Genomic DNA, 19365 nt, shown 5'->3' with positions numbered 1-19365 from the left:
AGTACACATCTTGTGAATGACTTCCTTCAGGATAACGACTCTGCTCGACTAGAGGGGCCAGCACGTTCTCCACACATGGACCCTGTCGAACAGATTGAAAAGGGCTGTTTACGGACGACGTGACCCACCAACAACTCTGAGGGATCTACACCGAATCGCCGTTGAGGAGTGGGACAATATGGACAAACAGTACCTAGATGAACTTGTGGATAGTAAGCCACGACGAATACAGGCATGCATCAAAGCGAGAGGACGTGCTACTGAGTTTTATGGATGCCGGTGTGTACAGCAATCTTGACCACCAGCTCTGAAGGTCTCGCTATATGGTAGCACAACATGTAATGTGTCGATTTCATGAGCAATAAAATGGGCGGAAATGATGTTTTTGTTGATCTCTATTTCAATTTTCTGTACAGGTTAATCCGTAGCACCAATCCTTCAATTTCGAAATGCTGGTGGGAAAAATGCTCACAACAGTACAGTAAATCGTAAGATGTTAGCAGAATATCTTGGGAAATTGTTGAACTGTGAACCTATTCCTGAAAAATTTTGATTCACCTAAATTATTCTGAATAACCAGATTCAAAACCTCAAATAACTGAAGAACTGCAAACAATCAAGTGATAATTCCAAATAATAAAGTATTGCTCGAAAATTGAATAGGTGCCAAACTATGGAAAATAGATAAGACTTTTAATCTCTTTATTGTGTCTTCAACAAAACTTAGAAAGAAGAAGAAGAGGTCCCACAGAGCGGCAAACGCCACTTATCTACCCTGTTAAGTAAAAAGGCTTCAAAACAGGTCCATACAACTACACAGGAATATCGTTTCTCCATGTAAGATTCTTTCAAAAGTCCTTATAAATTCAGCAGAGGCCAAATTGCAAACAACTTGGAGAGTAACACAGACGATCTAGAAAGGTTAAACCACGCTCAAGTATTAAACACTGACAGGTATGTTAGATTGTACACTACTGGCCATTAAAATTGCTACACCAAGAAGAAATGCAGATGACAAACGGGTATTCATTGGACAAATACATTATACTACAACTGACATGTGAATACGTTTTCAAGCAATTTCGGTGCATAGATCCTGAGAAATCAGTACCCGGAGCAACCACCTCTGGCCGTAATAACGGCCTCGAAATGCCTGGGCATTGAGTCAAACAGAGGTTGGATGGCGTGTACAGGTACAGCTGCGCATGCAGCTTCAACGTGATACCACAGTTCATCAAGAATAGTGACTGGCGTATTGTGACGAGCCAGTTGCTCGGCCACCATTGACCAGATGTTTTCAATTGATGAGAGATCTGGAGAATGTGCTGGCCAGGGCAGCAGTCGAACATTTTCTGTATCCAGAAAGGCCCGTACAGGACCTGCAACATGCGGCCGTGCATTATCCTGCTGAACTATAGGGTTTCGCAGGTATCGAATGGGTTGTTGTCTTGCAAACGGCCCCATCTGTTGACTCAGAGATCGAGACGTGGCAGCACTATCCGTTACAGCCATGCGGATAAGCTGCCTGTCATCTCGACTGCTAGTGATATGAGGCCGTTAGAATCCAGCACGACGTTCCGTATTACCTTCCTGAACCCACCGATTTCGTGTTCTGCTAACAGTCATTGGATCTCCACCAATGCGAGCAGCAATGTTACGATACAATAAACCGCACTCGCGATAGGCTACAATCCGACCTTTATCAAAGTCGGAAACGTGATGCTACGAATTTCTCCTCCTTACACGAGGCATCACAACAACGTTTCACCAGGCAACGCCGGTCAGTTGCTGTTTGTGTACGAGAAATCGGTTGGAAACTTTCCTCATGTCAGCACGTTGTAGGTGTTGCCACCGGCACCAACCTTGTGTGAATCATCTGAAAAGCTAATCATTTGCATATCACAGCATCTTCTTCCTGTCGGTTAAATTTCACGACTGTAGCACGTCATCTTCGTGGTGTAGCAATTTTAATGCCCAGTAGTGTATATCACTACCTGTACTTAATAACAGCTCAACCACACGCTGAGAATAGGATTGGAGAGTTTTATTAACGTGGAACATGGAGCATGAATCAAATATGAGTTGACGTCCTACGTAATTCTACACTTGATACCCATTGGCAGATTTGGGGTACTTACTAGCCACATGAGTACTTCGACACCACGAGAAAATTTCAGAGAGTCACGTCTCAATGTAGACTAGCATTGTCCTGTTTAAAATGACAACTGTCGTATAAGAGATAACAGAAGATAACATGTGTCCTCGGTGTTCCTCCACCGACTGTGACTAGAGGTCATTCTTCATGGTTTTATACCGTGATGCCACAACTAATACCGCTGTGCCCCTCCAAAGAATTTGAAGAAAAGGCTCTCTCCCCAGGTCACCACCATCGCGCCAATGATGGTCATCCAAGGGAGTGTGGAAGCACGATGCTGTAGTGAAGAGAATGCGACGTTATTCACCAGCAGTCCGTGCTTCCCAGTGAAAAAACCACACGGTAAATAGGTATCCCAGCTCCTGCCAGTCTCTATTGGATGAGACAAAGTGCTGCAGGAATCCATTACCTGTTCTCGGATGGCAGCAGCAGGTGTTGACAGGTTAGGATGCCACCACTGCTGCCCATTTAGCCGATGCACAATTGTGGTCGTCAGACGTGGTTGACCGTGACCTTGAAAAGCTGACTACCCTATCGTCCAATATCGGGCTACTGTCATGGCCCACAAAACGGTATATTCCACGATTCCACCGGCCAGCCAAATGGAGACCAAAACTCTGACTGGTGCTGCAACGCTGTGTCACATGTGCACGTGGCAACTCTGTTCACTCTCAATGACCACTCAACGTTTGACGCTGGTCAGGGCTCTACAACGCCTCGTCGCAACACGATGAAAACTAATTCGTTCTTCTGGCCATTCCACTTGCTATAGAGAATTGTAACTCCGATTATGTACATATACGCCGATGGTGTGTAGTTCTAGGAAGTTATATTGAGATGCTATGCTTTCTTGCTGTGTGGAATGGAATGAATTTTGCTTCCCCAATACCAAAACGAATTTACTGGTTCTAGTTTCTGAATTCCCAAAGTAATTCCCAGAAATGTCTGGTGTAACTTCAACAACATATCAGTACTCTTGTTAGTATTGATATTACTCTCTTTTCAAGACACTACTCAACACATGTTGCTGTACGCCATTTGTACAGTGTGCCCGGACATTCCCGTTAAAAACTACGAGGACCTGTAGAGGGGACTAGCCAGACAATAATTTGTATGGGAATCCATGTCCGGAAAGGACGTGTTTGCTAGGTAGATGTGAAACAGGGTAGTTACACTGAGGGGTGCTTACGTCAGCTTGGCTGATGTCATTTGATGTCTGCCCTACGTCTCTGACTTGGTTCGAGCTTCATTCACATGACCGTGAGTGTAGGAGCAACAAGACTGAGTATACGTTTGCAGAATACACCGACCTGATCCTTCTGTATGGTGAAGCTCGCTGTAATCGAAGAGCTGCTCATCACCTTTATCAAAATCATTATTCACAACGTCGGACTCCAACGTATAACCTTTTCGCCACAGTTATGCAACGACTTCGAGAAAGAGTAGCTTCACAGTCAGCAGTCGTGACTGTGGCGCTTCAAGTGGACGCGGAGCATCCGAACTGGTAGAGGCCGTACTGTAAACAACAGTGTTTGTGAAAACTGATTAAGTTTCCTCTTTCTTTCTTTGGTTATTAATGAGTGGAACTGTAAAACAAGTGATGTTCTGGATCATGCCTAGCAAAATACTTGAAAAAATTGTCTCATTTCTGATATGTTTTCAGATGACTATAGCATGGAAACCTTATGTTTCTGGGTATAAGTTCCCGTTCAAAGTATTATCAACTCAATCCCCTACGGAAGACCTAGAACTCTGTAGCGGGAATCTCTTAAAATCCTATATATTACTCAAACTGACGATGATTCACGTGTCTACGCATTTTTCCATCAAGATGCCGTAATACGGTTCTCAGATGCGTAGTAGTAGTAGTAGTAGTAGTAGTAGTAGTAGAAGTAATAATAGTTGTCTCTCCACGGTGATCGAGTGCCTCCTGCCTCTTGTTGTCTCGCCCACGCTCAGGTTGCAGAAAACGGATTACGGCTCTCACAGCGGCCATTCAACCTTAGGGACCTGAGCCGAGCCTAACTGCGGATACCCCTCACAGACTCCTCATCAGAGAAGCTGTGGGCAGCGTCCACCGTGGCGGGTCCAGATAATTAGCTGCTATTCAGGGCAGTCGGATCGCCACCGGACAGTCTAATAATTACAGTTGCTGCGAATGGCCCTAATAAGATCTCCTTTGTCGTTGTTAATGAACTACGCACAGTCCTGCATTCATGCACTGCTAAACTGCCTTGACCAATGCTGGAAACTCAGTATATTCCCTATACAACTCATCTGTATTGGAGGAACTGTTCGTCCTGAAAAGAGTCGCTAATAGATACAAAGTCGCAATTTCTCCTCATTTTACTTACCTTCGTTTGCTCCATATTGTGTGCGAGTACAATATTCTGTGCCTCTAGATTATTTCTGCACGTAAAATTCAATGTCTCACATTTCTTGAAAACAAAATGTACATTTGAGGATTAAATAATTGTGGCATAATATCTCTGTGGACGTGACCTACCATTGTTCCTAATTAATGGGCATTCCTGTCACAACTTATGCTCATTAAGGCCGCTCTATGTTTGCCAACATCTCATGGTGACACGTTTTTCTCATAAAGCTTCTTTATCCTCCACACCAAGACTGTCAATTAGAGAACGATACGAATACGAATAAGTCCGCAGCTCGTGGTGTGGTCTCGGGGTCGCGTTCTCGCTTCCCGAGCACGGGGTGCCAGGTTCGATTCCCAGCGGAGTTGGGGATTTTCACCTACCTCGAAATGACTAGGTGTTTGTGTTGTGCTCATCATTCATGAAAGCGGCGAGATTGGGCTGAGCAGATGTTGGGAAGTTTTACGGGTGCTGATGACCGCGCAGTTGAGTGACCCACAAGCCAAACATCATCATCATGAACACGAATACGTATTCGTATCCTCCTACGGAAAATATCGTATGCGGTACTTAAGCGCAAAACATAAACAAAAATGTTCAACTATTTATCTAGTGGAAGGTTGTTCCAATATTATTAGTTCCTGTAAAAACTATGGTAGGAATACTCATCTCTTTAAAATATTAGTTCAATAAACGTTAAGCCAAAAGTAGGTGATGCATCTAACTTAAACTGTGGTGAAGAATCTTATTGGAAGTAATTGGCAGAACACTTAAATTACGCAGAGAAGATACTCTGGGCACTGACTTTTAGAATGCTGCGGTTTACAAGTACCCACGCTACTAGAAAATCGTTCAAATGGCTCTGAGCACTATGCGTCTTAACTTCTGAGGTCATTAGTCGCCTAGAACTTAGAACTAATTAAACCTAACTAACCTAAGGACATCACACACATCCATGCCCGAGGCAGGATTCGAACCTGCGACCGTAGCGCTCGCTTACTAGAAAACAAAATCATTTGTGTTAAGATGTTGCAATATCTGCCTCAGTTGCGCATGTTTTCTGGTCTTTACCCATGTTTCGGCTAGAATAATCTAGTCTTCTTCATAAGCATAAAATTACTATAACATGCCAGAGTAAGGCACAGTTAACATCAAAAATTAAAACGTACAGTACCGTGGAACAATGTCGAATTAGAACTACTTAACTGAAGTCCAGCCCCGGCATCATTTCACCACATGGTCGGTTGACAGCGACAACTGACCGTTGCACTCGTAACTGCACTGAGCACATACCAACTCGCGCACGTGGCTGTCTGTATGTCACGTATTGAGAACTGATAACCGTAATTGTAAGCAAACTAAGCATTATATAGATGCAGTCCCTATGTGTATTAACTATACGCAAATTGTCATAAATGGTAGGAAAATTACTTGGTTCGGTATATAAAATTTAAGGATTGCCTTTACGACTTTAAGCACATATGGTCATCGTGTAAAGTATCCCCACGGAACATGACAAATAGCGAGCACCTTACTTGTCTCACTTACTTAAAACCTTACTCATTATCTATAATTTAATTAGGGTGTAACTGGGCGTACAACGCCGCTGCCATCACACTTAACGACTATTGACCGTCATAGGTCAAGCACATTAATTAAAGTGTGACGAAGGGTACAACGCCTACGTCATCACGCTTATATGCTATTGACCGACATAGGTCAAGTATAGTAAAATACAGTTTACGATGTCCGTTAGATGGGAAATATTTTCTATAGGTAACATTGTAAGTAACGCGATACACGTGTAACGTTATCGTTATCTTTAAATGGGGAAATATTTAGAGCAGCTAAGTTCTACTTTACTATGCTGCGTAATTGTTAAATTCATCTATTCTGTTGACCGACATGGGTCACGTATATTAATTAAAGTGTGGCGGAAGGTACAACATCTCCGTTATCACGCTTATGTGCTATAGACCGACATAGGTCAGGTGTACTAACCTATAATCTACAATATTAAATTCATATGTGCTATTGGCCGACATAGGTCACGGGGGGTACTACATCTCCGTCATCACGCTTATGTGCTACTTACCGACATAGGTCAAGTGTACTAACATATGATCTACAATGCACCTTTGAAGGGGTTAATCTTCCACAGATAACATTGTAAGTAACGCGATATGCTTGTAATGTTATCATTATCACTGAAAGAGGAAATACTTAAAGCAGCTAAGCTTTACTTTACTGTGCTGCATAATTGTTAAATTCAACTATAATGGCATCCAAACTCTCGTGAAATAGTAGTAGGGCAAACTTAAAATTAAAGGGAAGCGTGAGGCTTCACGTTTGAACATGGTCTGCAGCGACCAAGAGAGGAATTTGGTCGTCGATGTAACAGGGATAACTTAAACCAAATGTAACAAAGAATGGAGACCTTCGAAAAAGTTTTGATTTCTCAGCAGCAGCTGATCGTTTAGAAGGTTTTCTTTATCTGATAGTAAGTGTTTAAAAATTTGCATCCCCTCTAGAATATCTAGCCTTGTGCCTTTTACCTAACAGTGCAAGAGCTCAAGATTAGTTGGAGGATTGGGTGCATGGGCCATTTGGACGAGGTGCTCAGAGAAAGTCGAACCCCGTGTGCCATCACCACTTCTTGTTGGAATATGCGCTTTAAATCTTGTTGACAACGCTCTCCCTGTTCGGCCGATGTAAAAGGTAAGGCACTAACAGCACCTGATTTTATATACCCCGGAGAGAGAAAGTTTGTCCTTAACTATTTTTAAAGAATGGATTAAAATTTTCTTAAGGCTGTTATTGGTAGAATATGTTGCCTTATAACCATGGTCCCTCAGAATTCACCCTATTCTGTATGAAGCTTTACCTACAAAAAGAGTGGAGATTACGTTCGCATGGTTGTCGTCTGACGTGGTACCTAATGTAGATGAAGTCGTGCTTCTCTTGTTATTTACTCTCTTGTTATAAAGTTGTCTTACAATTTCTGGTTCATACCCATTATTTTGGCAATCACTTCGAGCGTTAATAATTCGTTCTCCAATGCCTTAGGGAAAGGAGAATAGCGAGCGCTCTGTGTAAACTGGAATGAAAGGACGCCATTTTATGAGAGTGCAGGTGCACTGAGACAGCTGATATGATATTGTCAGAGAAGGTAAATTTTCTAAAGATGTTAAATTCTAAATGATTGTCAACTATACAGATAATTCAGCGTTCCATTGGGAGATTCCATTCCGAGTGTGAAATTTATTTTATCGTGTAGTTTATTGAATGTAGAAAAAATCTGGTTTATATCTTCCTGGGAACCATCCACTATGAGATCATCAACGTATCTTTCGTAAAATGTTATTTTACTCGCTATCTCCGTATTATTTACAAAAAATTGTGATTCCATCGCATTCACGATTATTTCAGTGCTAACCCAAAAAGTTGCGAATATATTTTTTCATTACATGAGAAGTAATTGTGTCACAAGACTATGTTCAAAAGGGTAATTAGTTCATCAATGTCGATATAGAGACGCAGGTTACATTCTAAACTGATCAATGTTTGGTCTACAGCCACGTTGGTATATAGACTTGTAATATCAAGTGACGCAAGCTTTTACCTTTCCTAGCATGTGCATAAAGTCGTAAAGGTAATCCTTAAACCAAGCAAATTTCCTACCATTTAATAAAATTTTCGCATAGTTAATACACATAGGGATTTTATCTACATAATGCTAAGTTTGCTTACAATTACCGTTACCAGCTCCCAATACGTGACATACAGACAGCCAATGATATACAGCCTTGACTCTCCGTATGCGCACGCGCACGAGTTGCAATGTGCTCAGTGCAATTTCGCGTGCAGCGGTCAGTGTAAACGTAGTTGCCGCGTGGTGAAGTAATGCGGGGGATGGACTTAAGTTAAGCAGTTTTAATTCGATATGGTACCACGGTACTATAGATTTTTATTTTTAATGCTAACTGTGCCTTATCCTTGCATGTTACAGTAATTGTATGCTTCTGAAGAAGGCTACATTATTCTAGGCGAAACCTGGGTAATGACCAGAATATTCACGCAACTGAGGCAGATCTTGCAATATCTTAGTCTATCACAGTTGCTGACGGGGCTGCGATATGCTAAACATTCTCATTTGTGTTACTTGACCAAATACTTGTGATGTAGAAATACACTATATCCAAACTTCTTTAAACCATTTTGCTCCTTGCGTGGTCCCGTTACTGCAAAAATACACTTAAACCAATACATTATTCCTTTTTTCAGTTTGGTTCTTGATGAAGAGGAAGGAGTCTTTTTCCTAAACTTCTGTATGTAACACTGAATGCCGCTGTTGTAGAGAAAACTATACTACAACATGTTAATGTTCGAGAGTCCCTTCGTAAAATAGTAGGATAATACGTAGGAAAAGCTTAGGATCTTACGTGCCACAGAATCAGATGAACAGTAACAGATGAACAGTCTGCACAAAAGAGAATTCGCAGCAGCCTGTACAGGAAACATTAGAAAATATGGAGCACTCAAGGTGACATATTCACCTTTAACGCTTGAACATACAATAAATTTATAAGTTGAAACATCATTTACTTTCTTAACGCAAAGAAAAATCGCACTTACAAAATATAACGTCCTTAAGTTCCACTGTCTTGCAAATATTAATATTTTATTCATCAATTCATTTTAATAGCATAGCATTGCCCTATTCTAATCCATTCATTTTTTTTCAGTTAATTTATCAATGTGTTCACTCTTCCGTGGAACTCTTTTGACGAAATTGGCGTCCTGGTCTGTATGAAGAACGATGACGCTAGTGACATCGTTTTGATTCCGGTTTGCCGTGAAATGTTCCATTTCTTCCGAAAATGGAAATAATGTTTCTACAGGAGGTGTTTGGCACCATGCAGTTAAAATTTTTTGACAGCAACAACGTCCATTCGGACTGTGACTGTATTCCGGCTTTTCGGTTAATAGACCAACTTTTGAAATTATGAATGAAATGAGGCAGGAAATGTAAATGATATCTTAGTTAATCTATACCGATTTTGTAAATGTAGGGAAATGATATCTAGGAAGCAACATGTCTTACGTGCAGCTATCTAGGAAAGGCATAAACTGCAAGTCGTGTTAGGAGCTAAAGCATTCCTTTGTATGTAGAAGGAGTCATGTTTCAAGTACCTCAGTTGAGCTCTCTTAAGAGCTCAGTTCGATGTTAAACACAGTACGAGAATAGTGAAAATCCTAAATCTTCGTCGAAGATGAGTCACTTAACCCTCCGGCAGGTGCGTCAACTTTCATGACGCCACTAGTCGCGATGTATCTCGTGGATACATGCGACGATTTTTGTGGTTTTTTGTTTGTTTACAGATTCTTTTTCTTTTGTTTTTGTTTTAAATTGCAGTTACCTTTATTGTTACAGATTTTACAAATACAGAAGTGAACATCAGGCTCATTACACTTTCAAATTACCAGAAATATTTGACATTTTGTGATGGAGAAGTACACGAAATTCTTTTAAAAATTGATTTTATTATAGATACAAATAAATTATTGAACTAATCAAAGCATGTCTCTTTTTACTGATTGCCCTCTACAGAAAGATATTGTTCACAAATTATTTTTGCGTGCTTTTGCAAACAAAGATGTGTACCGCATTTTTCACATGTATGCTTGCTGAGACAAGTCTTTTTTGTCTCCCGGTGGCATGACTGGTACCTTTTTCTTTTCTTGTTTTCTGATTACAAAGATTGTTCAGCGTTTTCTTGCTCTTTTCCTTTAGGTTTGTACTTTAGTAGCATTGACTTTATATCATCAGGTAGAGTCATAATAAGAGCTCTTCTATTGAGATGATCTTGCAGTAGAGTCAGAGCCAAAGTTTTGACGTACTCGCGCCGATTTGAGTATTTATTCTTGTTGCCAAGAAAAATACTCTTGAGTTGGTGCCTGCAATGTTCAACAGGTGGAGAAAAATTACCATAGGCCACCTTCTTGTTGACCTAGCTACATTGTAGGTTGCACAGAGTTTGTCAGCTACATCAACTCCAGATTCGGTGTCATTATAGTGTAGAATAATTGCTGGTTTTTTCTCTAAACCTTCCGAAACCTCGCATGACGATACATGCATACTCGAAAGGAGGACTACAGTTTTCCCTTTTTTCGGGACATACGACACAAGGGTTTCATTCTTGCTGTAGCCAAATACGCTATCATATTGCTGTCTACTTTTTGGTGCTACGAAATTCGATGGCAGTTCCTTCCTGTTTTTTTCTAATTGTGCCTACAAACGATAGTCTCCTTTTATGCAGTTATCTTACTAACTCCAAACTAGTGAACCAGTTATCTGCTGTAATGTTTCTACCCGTCCCATATATTGGTTCGGCAAGTCTCAGAACTACTTATTTGGCGGGGTTGCTATTCTGAGAGGGTCCTTCTGGTTGTAATCCACAATATATTTCCATGTTGTAAGTATAATAAAGCTTGGCATCACATTGGCAGAAAATTTTGGTGCCATACTTAGATGGTTTGGATGGTATGAACTGGCGAAATCCGCACTGGCCTCGAAAAGCTGGTAGCTGCTCATCAACTGTGAGGTTCTGACCGAGGGAGTAATGTGTCTTGCAGTTATTCAAGCACTTGGTGAACATTTCCCTCAAGGCTGCTAATTTGTCTGTCTTGCGCCGTTCTTGTCTTGTGGCTCCATCATCAAAACGAACACATCTTGTTAGGAACAGGAAATGTTTTTCGGAGATGGTCATTCTAAAAATATTCAGACCAAGGTCATCTGCTGTCCAGAAGTCGTGAACATTATGTCGCCCACCACGTAACACCCCAGCAAGGTATAACATGCCAAGAAAGGCTTTTATTTCGATTGCGTCTGTGTCCTTGCAGTCACTCTCGCGAGCAAAGTTTTCTTTTAGATCAGCTATACGCCTGTTAGTGTTGACCACAATTAGATCTAGGATCTCATTACTGATGAATAGGCTCCAGCAGTCAATTTCAGTTACCATTTACTTTGCGTCTCCAAGTACCCCAGGCAGTTTGGTTAGTATATTATGAGGCCGTGTCTGTGTTGCTTTCCAAGGCACTTTCCTCCATTTAGTTCCATCCTTACCTAAAATAAAAAATAAGTACATTACACCATTATTAGATATTGTTATTATTACATCTGGAAGCATATTTATTGTCTTTCCTACTCACCAAAATAGTAATGTTCATCAGTTTCCTGCGCTTCATTATTTTCCTCTTCATCAAATTCATGATCGGTGTCAGAGTCTACAGATCGTGTTTCGAGTATATCTTCGGTTTCTGAATCAGTTTCTGCAAGATCATCTTCAATGGATTACCTCGTCGTCGAGAAGAAGGCGATGTACTTCTTCCAAATCCTTAGGATTTTCTAGATCACATCGTTTACTCATTTTGAAAGATAGTACACGTAGCTACAACGAAACGTTGCTTCATTTAGAAGACAACATCGCAACTGCCGACTTGCGTACGCTGGAAACAATGTAACAGCTGCAGTCATTAGCGGCGACAAAGCGTTACCCGAGTTGGCGCGCTGTATCTGAGAGATACGGGCAGTACACGTTCCCACACCTGACTCATTTATGACCTTGTCAGTATCGGGATAAGACTGAAATTCCTGTGAAGCAATAAGAAAGGTATGACACAAGATGTCGTGAGCCAGCAAACCGTTACCACTGTTCATTGCGGTAATATTAGAGACAAAGCAGGTCATGTATCTCACAGATATATGCGCGACTGTCGGAGGGTTAATGTAAGTATTGTTCTCTTTATATACCGAACAACTGGCGTAAGGTAGATTTAACAGTGCATTTAAAGCATCAAACAGTGTTTATTTTGTTTCCTGTTGACGGTTAATTTCTTACAGTTAGAATAATTAGTTTAAATTACGTAAAACTCGTAGGATCTTACATCAGCACGTGTCCAAACCCTTTAAGTGACAAAGCCTTACCCAGCATAGCAACGAAATACATTGCAGAATGTACTCTTCGGGAATAGCAAGAATAAACTTACTCAATTTTTAAAGTATTTTTAATTGTACCATGAGGAATGGGGTTGTAAATACTCTTGTCAATGAATCAGAAGAAAAACAATTACACATGGTAATTCTAGTTGTGTAGCAATGGTCTGTATTTACCAGTATCACTTAAATGGTTTTACAATGTTACTAATAATCCGTCTTGATTGCAAAATGTTTATTCACATGACCGGTTTCGGTTCCTCTAGAACCACCTTCAGATCTGCAATTTTGGTTACGGAAATAACCCGTCCACACACAGCAACCTTCACATGCTGCGTGTAGTTCCATGATAATTATTTAAGACCAACTGCTGCTCTATTTATTTCGGTGTATAAGTTTCTTTCACTCTCCCTGTTGGGAGGTATGTAGAGCAACCAGTGTGGCATTCTACCTATCGTAAGGATTCTACCTATCGTAAGGCGATTAAAATTCATTAATCACACACACCCTATCCTGCAGTCTCTAAGATAATAGCATCCCAGTCCCGGTGAGATCATCAACAAATGGGGTCTCAAACTGAAACTCCAAAGTCACACATAACAGTTTTTTAGGCTGATGGCTCTAACTAAAATAATCAGAGTGCGTTTAAGTTAACGTTCTTACCTTCACACGAAATCTAAAGCTACAGTTCCCTCACAAATTTTAGCTTTTTCGAACAGCAGATATTACTTACTGTTTTAATTGTTTTCCCCGCAAAGGTATGGTTGGTTGGTTGGTTGGTTGGTTTGGGGAAGGAGACCAGACAGCGTGGTCATCGGTCTTATCGGATTAGGGGAGGATGGGGAAGGAAGTCGGCAGTGCCCTTTCAGAGGAACCATCCCGGCATTTGCCTGGAGTGATTTAGGGAAGTCACGGAAAACCTAAATCAGGATGGGCGGACGCGGGAGCAAAGATATAAAAAGTAATCACTTCTCTGAACGAGTTGTGAAACTTTCAGTTTCAGATAATCTACAAAAACTCGAAGGTATAATTAGTTTCCTCCTCAGATAAATATTTTCCCTCATTAATTAAAAATGCTGCAGTGGAAATTATTTTCCGAACAATTATCACAATTCGTTAGTATCCAACACCACTATCTAGAAGCTGTACATCAAAGTAAGCAAATGTTGGAACACGCTTCGAGTATATTTTCTAATAAACATTACATGCAATGCCCCTCGTAATTCCCTATCCATCCATGAATACTTTTTAAGACAAAAGGGAACGGCGTACCACGAAGGAATTATTGGTACAAGATGGTAGAGATGCAGTGGAAACTCTCTCCGAGTCCGGTCGGCCATTGTCTTTCTTAAATATAAGCCCAAGATTGCTTCCCATAAAGGGCAACTAAACAGCGCGCGGTGAAGTGGCCATGTACGTAAAAAACAATATTCCATTTGAGTCCGTAGATGTATCACGGCACTGCACTGAACAGATATTTGAATGTTGTGCCGGGGCAGTTGAATTTAGTGAAACTAAACTTCTAATTGTTGTTGTTTATAGGTCCCTGAAATCTGACAGAGCATTTCTGCTCAAGCTAGTGAGGTTTCTTGATTAACTTTATAGGAAGTACCTGTATTTAGTTATATGTGGTGGCTTCAATATAAATTTTGTTTATGATGGTGCTAGAAAAAAGATGTTGGTAGATCTCCTAAATTCGTATGATCTGATGCAGACTGTGTTTTTTCCAAGTAGGGCACAGGGGAACAGTAGCACAACCATAGACAATATATTTATTTATTCTTCATTACTAGATGGGCATTCTGTTATTAAAAGGGTGAATAGCCTTTCCGGCCATGATGCACAAATTTTAACACTAAAAGGCTTTTGCACTCAAACTAATGTCACTTATATTTACAAACTATGTAGCAAAGTTAATCCAACAGCAATATAGAGTTTTTTCTAAATCTCGTCAAGGAACAAGAGTGGCAGGATGTTTATAGTGCCAATAACATAGATGACAAATATAATGCTTTCCTTAACACATTTATCTTGGTCTTTGAAAGTTGGTTTCCATTGGAACGTTCTAAACGGGACACAATCAGTAAAATGCAGCCCAGGTGGCTGACTAGTGGGATAAGGAGGATATCATGTAGAACAAAGTGGGAATTATATTAAAATGTTAGAAGTAGTCAGAAACAAGCTACAGTAGACCGTTAGAAAGAGTACTGTAAGGTTCTTAAAAATGTTATTAGGAAGGCAAAGAGGCAAAGAGTATGTGGTACGCAAATAGAATAGGTAATTCACAGGATAAAATTAAAACCATGTGGTCAGTTGTGAAGGAAGTATCTGGTCAGCAGAAAAAGGTTGACAATATGAAGTCAGTCCGCAGTAAAAACATTTCTGTTATTGATAAATCAGATACATGTACATCATTTAACAATCATTTTCTGAGCCTTGCTGGTGAATTAAATAAAATTTAGTTTCTACTCGCAATCATATAACTCTCTTGGCAAATGCCTTTCCAGGATTGAAGTCTGAAATACTCCTCTGTGACACAGACAACGGGGAGACTGAGTCAATAATTAAATCACTGAAGACTAAGGACTCTCATGACCATGACGGAGTGCCTAGCAAGATATTGAAGTACTGTGCTGTACGTGTTAGCCCCATATTTACCCATACTTGTAATTTTTCCCTTAGGAATGGTCAGTTCCCTGAGCGATTAAAGTACTAGGTAGTAAAGCCGCTTTATAAAAAAAGGGAAAATGGGATAATGCAGACTATTTTGGACCTATGCCATTGCAAGTGTTATTGAAAAGGCTGTGTATGTTAGGATAACTGATCATTTTATACCACACGATTTGCTATCAAATGTACAGTTCGGCTTTCGAAGTCGTTTAACAACTGAAAATGCTATATTGTCTTTCTTCTGTGAGGTATTGGATGGGTTAAACAAAAGGTTTCGAACGCCAATCATATTTTTTGATTTAACCAAGGCGTTTTATTGTGCTGATCACAAAATATTGCTCCAGAAGTTGGTCCATTATGGAATACGGGGAGTAGCTCACAAATGGTTCACCTCTTGCTTTAGCAATAGGCAGCAAAAGCTCATTAGTCACAGTCTTGAGAATGGCTGTGGTGTGGGATCTGAGTGGGGTACAGTAAAAAGGGGGGTGCCCAAATGACAAATGTTGGGTCCTTCTTTATATAAATGATATGCCCTCTAGTATCATGGGAGACTCTAAAATATTTGTGTTTGGTGATGACACTAGTTTGACAGTAAAGAACGTTGCGTGCAACATCGGCTCGGTGTCAAATAATGCAGTACATGAGATAAGTTCATGGATGTAGAAAATAAACAAACGCAAAATCACAAAATGGCTCTGAGCACTATTGGACTTAACATCTGAGGTCATCAGTCCCTTAGAACTTAAAACTACTTAAACCTAACTAACTTAAGGACATGACACACATCCATGCCCGAGGCAGGATTCGAGCCTGCGACCGAAGCGGTCACGCGGTTCCAGGCTGAAGCGCATAGTACTGCACGGCCACTAGCGGCCGGCGCTAAATCACAGTAAGACTCAGTTTTTACAGTTTCTAACACACAATTCAATAAAACCTGACTTTAACTTCACATAATGGGCATATGTTTGGTGAAAGTGAACAGTTTAAATTTGTAGGTGTTCAGATAGATAGTAAGCAGTCGTGGAAATCCCACGTTCAGAATCTTGTTCAAAGACTTAATGCGGCAATTTTCACTTTTCGAAAGGTATCTGAATTGAGTGATCATTCAACATGAAAATTAGTGTACTTTGCTTATTTTCATTCGCTTATGTTGTATGGTATTATATTTTGTGGTAACTCTTCACATTCTAAAAGGAATTTTTCGGCTCAGAAACGAGCGGTTAGGGCAGTAAGTGGTTCAAATCGACGAACCTCTTGTCGAGGTTAAATTGTGGCAACTGTTTATTCGCAACCGTAACAAAAGAGTTACATGTTTGCAACTGTTACTGTCCTTCAAAGTAGTCACCAGCGTTGTGTAGCATCCGCTGCCAGCGATGTGGCAGGCGTAGTGTAACGTTAGCAGAGCCTGTTCTGTTGATGGTGCGAATGGAGCGGTCTAAAATTACGGTGATTCTCGTGTATGACTGTGATGGTGTTACCCTTACGCATTACGTTCCTCCACGGCAGACCGTCAAATCACAGTATTACTGTTCGTTTTTGGAGCATCCCCTGCGACCAGCTTTGCGAAAGGAGCGGCGACACTTTCTGCGCAACCCACTCATCACTTTGTACGACAATGCGCAGGCGCATACAGCGCAAGCTGTGGCTGCTCTGTTCGGTCGATGGGACTGAGAATTACTGTGCGAGCCACCGTACTCCTTAGACATAAATCATTGTGACTTTGATTTGATTCCGAAGATGAAAGAACCACTTCGTAGCATTCGCTTTAGAACTGTTCCAGAAATTCGACGGGCAGTAGACCGCTCCATTCGCACCATTCACAGAAAAGGCTCTGCTAACGGTATACTACGCCTTCCACATCGCTGGCCATGGGTTCTACACAACGCTGGTGACTACTCTGAAGGACAAGAAAAGTTGCTAACATGTAACTCTTTTGTATCGGTTGTAAATAAATAGTTACCACAATTGAAGTTCCAACCAATTCCTTACTGTCATTTCTTGTCAACAATATTAGCTTTTGCCCAAGAATAAGCAAGCTTTACTCAGTTACTATTCGGCAGAAATCAAACCAGCATTTGGATCGGACTTCTTTAACTCTTGTGCAGAAAGGTTTTCAGTACAGTGCTGTATCCATTTTCAATAGGCTACCACTAGAATCCAAAAATCTTAGCGGCAATCCACATGCTCTCAAATCGAAACTGAGGATTTTCCTCATGGGTCACTCCTTCTATTCTGCCGAAAAGCTCGTGGAAAAATTAGGTTCATTCTTGATTTATATTTGATTGAGCTTACTTAAACGTATGGTTTGATTTCTTTCGGGTTCATAAACATTTTACTTTTCTCTGTTATTACTTTTATGTTGTAATTTCATGTACTGACACGTTCCATGACCTTGGAGATTTGCAGCTCAATTTGGTCCTACGGAACTTGACGTGTAAATAAATAAAGAAATATCTTAGACGTAATGCTATGGTTCAAGGGTGCTGCGGATGCTTTAGGATGTATCCTATCAACAGACCGCTTCCTACGGTCAAATTTTTCCAAAAATTTTTTCTTCAATTCCGTTCAATAGATCCTCATTACTTATTTGATCCAGTCACCCAATAATCTTCCGCAGTGTATCAGTCTTTCTAGTATCAACTATTTATCGATCATATTGCTCTTCCGTACAAGGCTGTACTCCAGACAAATAATTTCCCCCAAACATCCTAACCATTAAAATTTGTTATGTTGGTACCAAATTCCTGTTTTTCAGAAACGACTTTCTTGCTCTTTCCTGAGTGTGTTTTGCATCCTTTTCGACTGAGGCCATCGTCAATAATTTGCTGCCCGACTACGCATCTGATTTCATAACACAATTTCGTAACTATCCCTTGATTCCTTCCGTTACCGTTGTGTTATTTTTGTCTATCTTCACCTCACACACTCATGGGAAGATATCGGTTCCAATTAAGTGATCTAGAGAAACTTTGTAATTTAAGGTTCAGAGAGAAGGAAAAAATGCTTTAGCTTTGTCACTGACATTTTAATTATGTCAGTAACGGCAAAGAGATAGAACATCAGTTGAATGGAATGCAGCACATACGTTTAGCTATACAGGAAGTGAAATGCCCGATGATGCCCGAAGTGGTGAGGATATAAAGTGCTGTTTGACCATAGGACGGAATATGTGTTTCGAAAGGGGAAGATTGTTAACAGTTCAAACAAGAACTGTATACAAGCATGTGAAATGTGGTGCTAGAGGAGATTACTGTAGATCATAAGGGCAGATTTAACAACTAAAGACGACTTTCTGTATGGAATGGCAACTTTATGGGAGAACATGGCCAAAGGGAAGGATCGGTTCATAGAACGCATCCTGGTGCATCAAGGAATTGCTAACTTGGAATGGAGTGAAGTGTCGGGTTTAAAAGCCGTCGAGAAGAAACCAATGGTTTACTACAGTAAGCGGATTAAAATGAATTTAGGTTTCAGTGGTTATGCAGTGATAAAGAGGCTTACATAATATAGTCTAGCGTCGAGAGCTGCATCTGAAGACCGCACCAACAACAATTTTTGTTATCTCTTAAACGTCTTTGAAGCTAGTAAGCACATACACACATGATACTGTGGTGGGCCTTGGCTTCCAGAATCCTTTACATAATCCTGTAAGATCTTTGCAGTTTAAGGATCACAGAAAAGATAATAAGAGTTTTTGTTTCTCAATAACATTTTAATTCTGTCTGAGGCGGCAAAGCAGTAAAACATCAGTTAAGTGGAGTTCTCTATATAAGTCTTCCTGAATGAAATAAAGTGACTGACGATGACCAAAGGAGAGGGAATACAAAATGACGATCTGCATTAGGATGGAATCTATTTCAGGAAAGGGGAAATTTGTTAACAATTCAGACAGGAAATGGGTATAAGTATATGAAATTAAAAACAATGATGTTTATCATAGTTCAATCACGTTCCCGTTTTCTCTTTCACTACTACTATCCTGTTCACATTTCCAACTGAATGACTGCTCCTGGCATTTCAGAGAAGCTTACAGGAACTGAAAATAATAATTACGTAAACGGTTCACTGCGCTGGAGCCGACGACGTGAGCGCCATCCTAAACTCTAGAGAGGGGATGTACTTTTTGACCCAATAATGTGATGTTACGCCACGGCCAATGGAAGAAGTAT

This window comes from Schistocerca americana, chromosome 4 (genome assembly GCF_021461395.2).
Source record: "Schistocerca americana isolate TAMUIC-IGC-003095 chromosome 4, iqSchAmer2.1, whole genome shotgun sequence".
Classification (NCBI taxonomy): domain Eukaryota; kingdom Metazoa; phylum Arthropoda; class Insecta; order Orthoptera; family Acrididae; genus Schistocerca; species Schistocerca americana.
This window is presented reverse-complemented; position numbering follows the sequence as displayed.